This window comes from Hyalella azteca, unplaced genomic scaffold, assembly GCF_000764305.2.
Source record: "Hyalella azteca isolate HAZT.00-mixed unplaced genomic scaffold, Hazt_2.0.2 contig15466, whole genome shotgun sequence".
Lineage (NCBI taxonomy): Eukaryota > Metazoa > Arthropoda > Malacostraca > Amphipoda > Hyalellidae > Hyalella > Hyalella azteca.
The window spans coordinates 488,478-501,268 of NW_025945320.1; the positions used below are offsets into that span (position 1 = coordinate 488,478).

General features: G+C 39.1%; 1 protein-coding gene across 36 annotated transcripts in view; it reads right to left on the reverse strand.

The window, feature by feature from the left end:
* LOC108679105 (longitudinals lacking protein, isoforms H/M/V) overlaps positions 1–3,256 on the reverse strand; it is a 75,927-nt gene extending 72,671 nt beyond the window's left edge. For all 36 annotated transcript variants that reach the window (XM_047884494.1, XM_047884491.1, XM_047884509.1 and 33 more), the window contains exon 1: positions 3,175–3,256. The gene's annotated coding sequence lies outside the window, so the exon portion shown is untranslated. The remainder of the gene's footprint in view (positions 1–3,174) is intronic.
* Positions 3,257–12,791: the final 9,535 nt, after the last annotated feature.

The following is a 12,791-nucleotide window of genomic DNA, read 5'->3' on the forward strand; positions in this document are numbered from 1 at the left end:
TTCCTTAATAGTTAATATTTTAAATCAGCATGATACATACATAATATAAATTACAGAATAAAACAGTATGAAAGATTTCCGTGTAATATTGTCAACCTCAGCCTGTTACTAGTGTCAAAATGTTAGTTGTTACTTGTTAAGTTGTTACCAGTTACCACTTGTTCTTGTTCCATGCCAGCTGCCACCACATGTCCACAACCACATCAGACATCAGCCACCTAACTTCAGTTTGCTCACAGTTATTTTTATGTTTCACCTTCCCTACATGGATGTCTACTTTAATCTACCAATCTCAAAAATTATCCACATATATATACACAAATAAAAGACTGATTTTTTATATGTATCTGTGCATAATTTTTGAGATTAGTAGATTAAAGTAGACTAACTTTCAACTAACTCAAAATAACTAACTTGTAGAGGCTTCTTGAATTGGCTCTTCCCACTTGGTTATTAACAGAGGTGGGCAGTAGCGCGCTACATGTAGCAGCCGCTACATTTTCAGTAGCGGTAGCGGTAGTGGCGCTACATTCAAGCAATTGTAGCAGTAGCGCCCGCTACATATTTAAGTAGCGATACGAGGTTTTGCCGCTACAGCGCTACCGCTACATTTATAGATAAAGCCTTCAAATTTTCCTTAATAGTTAATATTTTAAATCAGCATGATACATACATAATATAAATTACAGAATTAAACAGTATGAAAGATTTCCGTGTAATGTTGTCAACCTCAGCCTGTTACTAGTGTCAAAAGTACTAGTTGTTCCATGCCAGCTGCCACCACATGTCCACAACCACATCACAGACATCAGCCACCTAACTTCAGTTTGCTCACAGTTATTTTTATGTTTCACCTTCCCTACATGGATGTCTACTTTAATCTACCAATCTCAAAAGTTGTCCACATATATATACAAATAAAAAGACTGATTTTTTATATGTATCTGTGCATAATTTTTGAGATTAGTAGATTAAAGTAGACTAACTTTCAACTAACTCAAAATAACTAACTTGTATTTACTGTATCTAACCCATACTAGTTCAGTTAGGTTAATTTCAATAAAGTTGCATTGACATTTTTTGAAAGTGTTTTATTATCAATTAAATGTTCATGAGTAAATCCCAATAGCAGAACAATAAATATTTAGATATTTCCAATAATTTTGGGCATTGTAGCAGCTATTGTAGCGGCATTACATTTTACTGTAGCAGTAGCGGTAGCGCCCGCTACAATCTAGTGGGTGTAGTGGCAGCGGTAGCACCCGCTACATTTAGAGCATGTAGCAGTAGTGGTAGCGCCGCAACGTTTCAAAGTAGCGCTGCCAGCTCTGGTTAATTATTTCAAGCAATATTTACAATTAAATTCACAGTTATGGTTTTTAGTATATAACATGTGGCAACAGCATTTTAAAATGAACTACTGCATTGGCAACTGGAATCTGGTAACAATCTATTCATCATTTATTTGTGCATGTGCTTTCACTGTATTCTCATGTACATGATTTTATTCCCTCAGCCTCAAACAGCCTCTGTACTGTGCATCGCGTTGAACTCGTATTGGTGGCACTATTTCTTTCAACTTCATGAAGGTTAATTTGTTGTGTTCAACTTGGGCACAAATTGCCAATGAATTAATAATTATTATCCAATCTAATAGAAATCTCCAAGTAATGCAATGCAACTTTAATCCAAGCATGGAAAACATCTACCTTTTGTGCTGTGACTAGAGCTTTCTTGCCATTGCCGGAACTGCAAGATTTCCACCAGATGAATTACCTCCTATCTAATTATTAAAAGTGCATGATCGGGCCATAAGATTCCAAATGTATTAAAAGTTTGTCACGGTGGAGCCACGAGATTTTAGAAACGAGTAGGAAAATTCCAATCCTGCATTAAACCCTTCTATTTTTCTTCATTTCAACCTTAACTGAAATTTTTGGACCAAAAAAAAAACAAGCCAGGGTGGATCAAAAATACAATAGGCCTTAATCATCTGTCATTCCTAGAACTCCATCCTGCCAGAAGAATCTTTCTCAGCTGAATTGTGAACTGCTAAAAGCAGGCAGCTAGGCCTAACGTAAGTACCTAATTCTAACCTTTCAAGCTTACAACGCCGCATAGTAGCAAAGCAGAGTTTTTTAGACTCTCCCAGTCTCCCTCAAGTTAATTTATGAATCCTATAAGTAGACCAGTAGAGTACTATCGTGGATACTACTAGCATTATCATATTCATAGCCTACTTTAAAAGTCGGTTTAAATCTTGAGGAAATGAGGAAATTTAAAATTGAACTGATTCCATAAAAAAATCACTGGTTTGTCACTATACAAGAGCATGACAGGTACACAAGTGTAACCAGCAAATATTTGTTCAATAATAAATAAGGAATTGCATTCAATTTTTTAGGCAATCATGTTTACTCTTGCTAGAAACCAATAGCTAATGCCTCAAAATGATGGTGGCAACAAAACATTAGGTAGGGGCCAGGGGGCCTAGCCTCCTAGGGCTATAGTATAGGTATCAGTCTCAGACTCTCAGAATGCAGTTGATTTTCAATTAGCTAGCTAGGCTAGCTACTTGATAAGTTCAAGTTGATCTAGTTCAAAATTTTGTTCATCAATCATCATCAATGTGGTCAAATTTTGTATCAATAACAATTTGCCAATGTGTTAAAATATGGCTTATTAACATGCACTTTTTATAATAATCAGTAGGTAGGTATATAGGCTAACTAAAAAATATATTTTTCCATTTTCCAGCGTTTCTATTTCTGAATCGGAACAATTTTTGAGGTGCAGATCAAAAATTGATTTTCTTATAGAACAATTTAATGTTCGAAATTATACACTGAACTATAGCTACCAACTGTGGTTTGCCACTATGCTACCATAATACCATTTCTAGTAGAAATGGTATTATATAAGTCTAATGGTAGAAATTTTCTACCATTAGAGTTAGGACCTAGTTGGCCGAAAGCGGTCACGCAGCAATGGCGGATGCTGCGGATAGAACAAAATGGCGTCAGTGACGCCGCCAACCATCACCGCAGCTTCATCCATTAATCTTAATTTTGATCAATTAAAGTGGCAAAAATACAGCCGTGTTAATCTTAAACAAAAGCAGGAGTATATAAAAAAGTTATTTAAGCATTATTTTACATTTAAACTGTTTCTTACCGTCGATTATCTGTGAAGCTTGAAGAGTAACGCCACACACGTCATACTGCGACGGAGTCACGAACGAATATGGCGTTCTTCGATAGTACCAACTTTGATCAGAACGCCACACAATTCATTTTTTTGATCATGTGAAATATCAAATAGAAAAATATAACTACGAATAGAAATTTATACAAAATATTTTTTTATATCGTTTAGCAATGATATTAATATTCAAAATAACGCAAAAAAATAAATGAAATGTAATATCATCATTTCAGAGCAAACAAAAAATCATGACCTAAAAGATTTGAGGGATATTTTTGAGAATTTTCAAACAATTTATCAGAGTTTGTAAATATTTTATATTCAAATCAATATATTTTGTCAACGTTGCTACTGAACCATATGAATTTCTATCGGAATGGGTTGGCTAACCTGATCATCGTTCCTTGTAATGGCGTTCCTCGAGTTTCTACTTGTACATCTGACTATCTAACGCAGATGACATATCACAAATGTAAATTGGGACCACTTAGGAAGAATAGGATAAGCATTTCCCGCATGCAAATTTAATGAAGTCGTCACTCCTGAAGGCGGCAGAATATTTTACTTGTAACACCTTATCATGCTGGTAGATCATTTCGACAAAATTAAAAGAAAGTATGGCTCGTATTTAGATGCATTCCTACATTGGATTTCCTTACTTCTTTCTATAGTTTCAATTTTGTTGTGGGAAAATTAATTTGCACAAAACTTTCATTCCAGCTCAATGGCTGGCAAATGCGATGGTTTGAAAAAACAATTAGAACTAATATTTCAATGTATTTCCTCATGGCTTATTTCATGTTTTAGGACAAATAAATCATTTGTTAATATGAATTTAGCGCCCTACAAATCTAACAGATCGATTGAGGGACTTGGGCACGCCATTTGAACTTTCTTTTGCGTTCGGGCAGCTGTAAAAGTTCTCGCACAACGTGCCAAACTTTCTTACGTTCATATTGAGTAATATCATTTTAACCTATAGCAGGCATGCGATTAAAAATCTATTGCGCATTATCTATCATATATAAAGGACTGCATTATCGAAAGCAATACCAGCAATCAATTAAAAACCGTTGGCCAGCCATAACGGTAACATAAGATGCAATGGTAGTGCAGAGCTTGATGTGGCACACTGTTATGCCACACGCCGACGCCACATTCGCCAACCAATGGCAGAGTGGCGTACATTCCCTCATTCAACATCGCAAACAAAAAAAACTATGCGTCGATTGTTTGATGAACATTTATACGCTCCGTATTAGTTGAATTTTGATCTTTGATTCAACTTAGATCTCCACAATTGTAGGTTTTCTCTAAACGTGGTAATTTAACCGTGAAAAGGTTATCCACGGCGTGTCTCTGTGGGAGCATCGGCCAATGAGGGAGCATGTTACTCCCGCGTTAGGGAGTTGGTGGAGAAGTCGTAGTGGGAGCGTTGGGGGAGAAAAGGCGGCTTTGAAGGAAGAAAGGGACTGGTGAGCTGTTCAAGGGGATGCGCGCAGCTGCCGCTGCAGAGCGCGGGAAACGGCGAGCACACAAAAACGGCAAATCAATAGCAGTTGAAACGGCCGCTGGAAGCTGCCGCGCACCACAGCGCCCCACAGACGACGTGCTGGGCTCGCTCATTCTGATTCTCGATGTAAATCGTAAATAATGTTCAAAGACTGATTGGGGTATTTATGCTTTATTTTAATCGAGGCTTTCTTCAATGCATGGGTAATACTACATGCAATTAAATGTAAAATGCTTACTATAAATTTCGAGAGAGGACATATAATTTGATATAAATGATATATGATACCCACTGGCCACTGCCATCGAAGTGCTAATAAGGAACATGCATAATTCAATGCGAAATGAAGCAAAATTCTTCTCGTTGTAAGAAATGGGGGTTGAAACTGATGCTAATCGATAATAGTTGCTTAGCAGAAGAAGTAGAATTAAATTACTCAAACAATAAAATTTTAGTTATTGCAACAATAATAAAATTGTTTAAAGTCACATACAGCAACATAGTGATTAAAATGATTGAATTTTAAATTTTCCTGAAGTCTGTTTCATTACAATATAATCGTTTCCGTTTATTCGTCAAATCCTAACCCAAGGCGTCACGCCACACCTTCCACGGAACGATACAGATCGAATCTCGCTGTTAAAAATCAATTTTTTTAGACGGAAGCCTCAGGGTTGCGGTAATGTTTTTATGCCAAGGAGGGATGCATATTTTTCCTTGGACAGCTCGACTGAGTGACGCTCGGCATTGTACGGAGAATTATCCTGGATTTTTCTCACGCTTGGCAGCGTATAAAGACGTCGCTAAGACATGGTCACGTCATTGCTGTTAGGAGTTGAGGTGGCCGGTGATGTGCGGACTCGTGTGACGTGTGCTTTTCAATCATTGCATTGGCCATCTATTTTTTGGCATTTAGGGAACATTTTTTTTAATCTGGGGAAAAAAATAACACTTCCGCAAGATAAAATTGATTGGAACATAAACGCAATTACAACATGAATAAAATATATACGCAAAATAATCATATTTTACAATGAGTTTACATTATAGAATAGAAATGTCGGCGCTGAAGAAATAGGCCCGTTGCCTGTTGATATACTGAATATGTTTCGAAAACTCAAATCATTAACATTTTAAAGTTTATGAGCAGTAAAATGGTTTACTAGCACTTCACTAATTAAGCTATTTCTCCCCGGAAGTCAAATTAAACATCAACTGCGAAACAGATGGTCTCAATTTTAAAAGGTGAATCATTCATAATTTTACTTCTAATGCTACATTGGTAACAATAGACAAATCTGTGTATCGGTTACGGAAACGAAAAACAGTTATTCATAAATTAACTGTACTAATTTCATTGATGACTAAGCAAAATGAGAATATTCAATATAAAGCTATATACTAAAAACCAAGTTGTTGTTGTCAAAAAACCAATGCAATATTGACATTGTACTGAATGCGATATCGGATAAGAATGCGCCATTATATTAGTACGCAATTCAGTAATAATTTACGATATCGTTTATGAATGTCATTTTGCATTAGAATGCGATCTTGTGTGAGTTAAATTACGATGTTTTACTAGGCCACTTAATCGCCGTGATATTTTTATTCATAAATTTAGTTGGGTTGAAAATCAAAGCAAAATATTTTGTATTTTTTGGCGATGACAGGAATATCTCAGAATTTAAATTACGTTCTTCTGGGTAATGAATAGAATTTCACTCGATCAAAAAAATTAACGAATTTTATAATTATAGTTACTTTGTTGTATAACAATTTCACGCACTGCAATCGAACGTGTACATTCGGTACGTAAATAAATAAAGCTTAAGTCTAAGTTCGTTGAGACAATGGGAAGTCACTTCCGTAGAAAAATGTGTGCAACCGCGATCGATTGTAAATCCTGTTCTGTAATTCTGGATTAACGGAATTTTTACAATTGATGAATGGAAGTTTTCTTATAACTGATTTCATATAGTGTAAAGGCAAAGGCATTGCGTCGGTATCTGGATGTCATGCAAAAAACTGGAGTGATTTTTCTTGGATGATTTTGTATCCCTTTTAGATGGTGACAGATTCGTGTGGATTAACGAAAAATACGAGCCACTTCGCAAATGAAATTTTGCATTTAAATAAAAAAATAACATTAACAATCGACGTTATATTGTGGACGAATTTTGCGAACTATAATCAATTGAGAAACTCCAAATCCAGAAATTTTAGGGCAAATTTTATTAATAACTTTACAAAAGCGTAGCTTCCTCGTTGTAAATGTGCGCTGAATCTAATCAAATAGCCACAAAAGCTCGTCTATTGCGTAAATTGCTGGGCGGCGGTCGTCGCGAGAACCGCTCTCCTGAGAAAGCTTTCGATTACGCAAGACTGCAGGCGCGGGACATGTGGACTGCGATGTACCATGAAGCTTCACCCCCACGCTTCCTGTATACTGACAAGGTTTCCGTAGGTGAACCTCCGGAAGGATCATTAACAGTCTGGCTCTCTCAAGTCAAAGGCTCGAGTGATTCACACACCTCTCAAGTGCAGAATGAGAGATGTGTGAATCACTCGAGCCTTTGATTTGAGAGAGCCAGACTGTTAATGATCCTTCCGCAGGTTCACCTACGGAAACCTTGTTATACGACTGGCATGAGAACTGTAGTGAAGGAGTCATGCTGGCACTGTTTAGCTCGGTTTTGCCTAGCGTCATTAATGTCGCTAATGTTAGTGGATACCACACGAGATAAATAATTGTCCGTAATTTGTTTATTAATGAATTTTTCAGAACGACTCCTAATCTTGAGTCCCCAGTTAGACCACGAGCTAAAGAACGCGTGATTTAGGTTTATATTGTGTTTTTTTTTAATTGAAGCTAGTTTTATTATAGATTTTATTTATTATTCCTTTAATCGTTTCTATGTGATTATTCGCTTTAATGCCTAGGTTCATCGAGGACTTTATTTTTTATTTATTTATGCAATGGACTCCAATATCACGACTACTACATTTATCTCGCCGGCCTTCTATAGAAACGATCTATTATGTAATCGATACAACCACAACTTTCTAGTGAGATCAAAACAGCTTCGTTCGTGATATGTGATATTCCCAATCCTACAAATGGTAGTTCTGTCCAGTAGCATAGAGTTTTTAGTGACGAGCGGCGAGGTATATATAGGTGCAGACAGTGCAGTATCTGCTGAGCGCTACTTTGTCATTGACGGTAGCTATTACTACATTTTTAGAAAAATATCCAAGTTGCGGTGGTGACAGATCTATAGGAGATAACCTGATAACAAATTTTTCGTAAACAAATGCATGCAAATTACTCAGCCAAACACGGGTACAGAAAAATTAACATACCCTGTAGTACAGGGAGCAAAGTTTCAAGTATAATACATAAACGTCTTGCCAATATTGATTGCAGCATAAGGAAACTGTGGTGGAGAGGCGAATGCATGTAGTCACGGCAGAGTGGCCTCGTCCGAACACGTTCGTTCAGGAATAAATATGTAAACAACAAATTATTTTTCTTATTCTTATAAATATATTTTGTATTAATATCATTAGTCTGTTGAAATCGCAAGTGCACGAATAATTTAAAAGAAACGTAAACGCCAGGAAAATTCGTTATATCTATCTCTCGTTTGTTATGAAGATGTTGTTAATTTATCAGGCATTTTTGTTGCCTGAAATTCTCATTATGTTTCGTATTTTATGTCTTGTATTATATACGTTATAAATATCTAAAAAAAGTAGCCTAGGGTCATGCAAATTTATTAGTGAAATGCTTGCCGAAGTAAAATCGCTAATGCGCAATAGATAGAAAGAGATTAATGTTCCCGGAAATCGCTTGGATTTGAGGACATTCTCGACTGTCCTGTCGCAGGCATCGATCGCGCATGCGTGGGAAACGCCGGCGACACTCGGCGTTCTGTCCCGCTAATGACGGACTGGAACGCTTGCTCAAGAGCCGCTCTCCACTACCGCAGTGATGCAAATTTTCCTATGAATACGGAAATTGCACAAGACATTCTCTTCTCGCTGAAATAATGAACTTTCTCTGTCCCAGAACTACGAGATAACCCGTTCTGGTCATTACTTAATTGGGTAAAAAACTGTTAAATTGTATAAAATAAATTAAGGATACAAAATAAAACGAATGATTATATTTTTATTTGCAGATGGCTTTTCACTTCAAGATCATCTTGCTGATCCTGGCTGTCATTGGACTCGTATCTACTAGTACTAGTGCTAGTGAGGGAGAGGCACAAAACTCTGATCACAATAAACTGTCCGTGGATGGCGAGGCTGTTCGTGCAACATCGGTCAACGTCAGTGAAATTTCCAGTAATGTTCCTGAGATGAAAGAGACTGAGACTTCAGTGCCAGACGTGGCGGTGCACGTGTTAATGAAAAGAAGGAAAACGAACCCGAGGCTGCCGTTCCGCAGAAAAGACTTGCGGTCGCAAAGAATGCGGGCGAGATTACGAGTACTTGAGAATGAAGGCAATAATACCAACAGTACGGCAAACTCGCAGGGCTCAAACGAAGTGGAAGAAAATGCGAGTTCTCAATTTGTCAAAAATGAAACATTGTTCGAAGCAGAAAACTTCGATCATAAATCACACAATGTGACTGTTATTGAACTAGAGCCTGCGGACGAACCGAAAAAGTCTTACCGACAACGAAAAGAGTACAAAAGTATCCGAAGCCGCTTAAAAGGTCTTGGTGCAAAAAGGCTGAAAAAGAATAATACAAGTGGACTAAAAGCAGATGATTTTAATCGATCAAGCATTGTTAACGCGACTGAAAATAGATCTAGCAATAGCACATCATCACTAGTCGATGAAGCGACTCACACTTCAGTAGAAAGTAGAACATTTATTACAAATAAAATGGAAGAGGAGCACGTGCCAGAACAGGTAAAACCTTCACCTGGGGGACCAACACCTCCAAAGCAGTCTCCGTCCTTACGAAAAATGATCCGCCGTCCAAAGAAACCGCCCCATGTTCAGGATGACGATTTACAATCAGCATCGAGCTTAGAAGTGAAATCTGTGTTACCTGATGAGTCTTCTTATCCATTATACAAAACTCCACTGACTAAACAAAAAATATCTGGTATGAAATCGAAAAAAATCCTTCGTAGAAGAAAAATTAAATCTCAACAGTCTGAATTCACTAAAAAAAATTCAGAAGGCTCGGCATCAAAGGGCAAGTCTCATTTTTCCGGAAGGAACTCCGCGGCAGTGAGCTTCCAGCATACATACGTCCCTGGTAGATACAGGCCATATAGACACCAGCACCGGTTTCCATTCCAGTATCGTCTTCCTATCGAACCACATCAAACGTCATTCTCTCCCTCGAGTTACAGCTCCCAGTATAACCCTTTACAAAATACCTACGATGTACGACCTCCACCACCGCCACCACCACCATCTCTTTCAGGATATGGACCTCCCAAAGTGCGGCCTTTTTATCCATCGCCCATGCCTGGATCTTTCCCGAGCCAACCACCCATCATGGTACCAGTACCAGGGAGAGGGCAGTTTGGAACTCCTCCCCTTGGCACAGAGCCTCCAACATTCGCGAAACCAATGGCAACGAGGCCCAACATGGTGGCACCCGACGACTCAATAGCAGGAAATTATTATGAGGTCCAGAAACTGAGATCACCGCCTTTGGAAGCAAGTCCCGTCATCATCGACTCAGTTCCTACGAGTAATTTTGTTCAATCTTACCTGAACTTAGAATTTCCTTTGAACGGAAAGCCTCCAATGCTGACACCGAATTTCCTGTCACACCAGAATAATTTAATTTCACAACAGTCAATGATTGACGGTAAGCCTTTTCAAACAAGACATAACACAATTCCGGGCCATTTTCGGAACACTTTAGGGCCTCCGACACCGCCAAGCCGACCTTCGACGCCTGTAATTTCTCCTTCAGGTCCCGTGGCAATTGCACAGCAGTCACACAGTTTTCCTGGCTTGGAAGCGCCGCATCGGACACCGAAAATTCCATCATTTAGAGGAGGCACTCCAAGGCCTTTCAATCCTGATTCCCCTCATGTAACATCTGTTGGGCTCAGTCCATCGACGCATTTCGCCGATACCTCCTTAATTTCAACGAATGGGTTTCCTGCACCAAATTTCAGAGGAATTAGCGAGTCTTCGTTTGGTTTGAAAGAAACCAGCTTGAACGGAATAAATACCATTTCAGAAAACATCAACAACTTCCAGAGTGGTAACGACGAGAATGTCATTCGACCAGAAACAAACAGCAATAGCTGGTCGAATGCATGGAATAACAATCAATTTATATCACATGAAGACTCGGGTCCTTCATACCAAGTTCAACCTCCACCTAACGTGTCAGGAACATTTAGAAGCGAAAATACGACATCGATTCCTGTAAGATTTTCTAGGACCAAATTTCACAACCCAACAGAGACACACACCACCACGACAACAACCAGTGCACCCCTTCCAAAAGATAACATCGATTTATCACAACATGGAAGGAATTCTTTGCCTGTTATTAACACATTCCATCGCTTAAAATTAGATGTACTCGCACCACCTTTCCCATCGGTAGGACCAGAGAGACCAAATCAAGATTCGGGACGCCAGTTCAACGAAAATCATGCATCGAATATATTTCATTTCGATACGTCCACGCAGGGCGCATCTAGTGAAAGTGTAACAACGAGCACGACTACCACGCTGCCTCCCATTATAGAATTGAAAGACTTGCTGTTTACAACTCCTCTAAGAGCAAGCCACCGCCTCAAGGAGCACTCGCTGAAACCTTTTAATAAACCTTCCGGCGAAGTCACCGATGCATCATGGACTCTAGAAACTGCCGAGGCAATAACAACCACCGCTACTCCAACATTGTTTCACTCGGTGAGGTCCTCATCAGACTGGCTATCTTCGTTGAAAACCAAGACGTCTACAAAGATAACACCAACTCCATTAATTAGTTCGTCTGAAACGCAACAGGAAGCAAACCCTTGGAAATCTCAGTCACTCGCAACAACTTTCCTACCGCATAATCAACATCACAGTTCGGGTCCTTTGCACTCATTCGCGATTGACGGACATGAACAATTTAAAGATCTCATTTCAGCAAAGAAAAGTAATAATAACCTGCTCGATTCACTCGGACTCTTGTCGCCACTGGCATCGAAACCCTTGCCTCCGCAGTTGCCAAGAAATTTTGGGACATTTCGAAACCTCATAAATTCAAATGAAGATTTAAACAAGGATTCCAAGAAACAAGAATTTCTGCATCAGAGCCACAAAACGGCAAACGAGCTTCTTAATTCGCATCATGACGGTCGTCTAAATTTTTGGCAGGTCGAGCCCGGACATGAAGTTCACAAAGAGTTTGGGACTTTGCGTGACTCACGACCAGCGAATGAACCGATCTATGAAAGAGAACAGCTTACTGGGCTGCAGGACATGCAGATTAAGGAACAATCACTGCTTTTATCTTCGCCGGCTCCCGCTGCAAGCTTCCACAACGCGCGCTTCAAAGTTGATGGACTTGGACGAGTTCCAGATACGCCGCATTTGGCTCAGCAGGCCTCTGCCATAACCAGTCCTCGCCCACGAGCAGTCCTTGGTACTCAAAACGGACAGTCGTTTTCAGACTTGTCTGGAAATAAATTAGATAATGGCTTTCTGGCAGAAGGTGGAATTCACTCGCATGAAAAATTAACCCCAATTTCTGAATTCACTTTAAATTCATTCGATAGCAGCAAAGAGAGACAAAATAGCGTGCATACAGTTCAGAAGACCCGATCTTTTCCCAGAATTACTATTAACTCTCTCGACAATACAGAAACGGGGAAAGGCACAAATAAAATATCCCAGTTTCGTAGCACCTTACCTTCCGAGATTACCTCAAGTTCATTGGCCAACGTCGAAGAAGGAGCCGTAATTCAAGATGCTGGCGATATAATCTTGCTTACAGGCCAGAACGCTGCGGCAGTCAAAATACCGAATTCGTTACTGGAGGTGATAGACTTTTCGAGGTTCAAGGGCAGGTCGTTCATCTTCGTGCG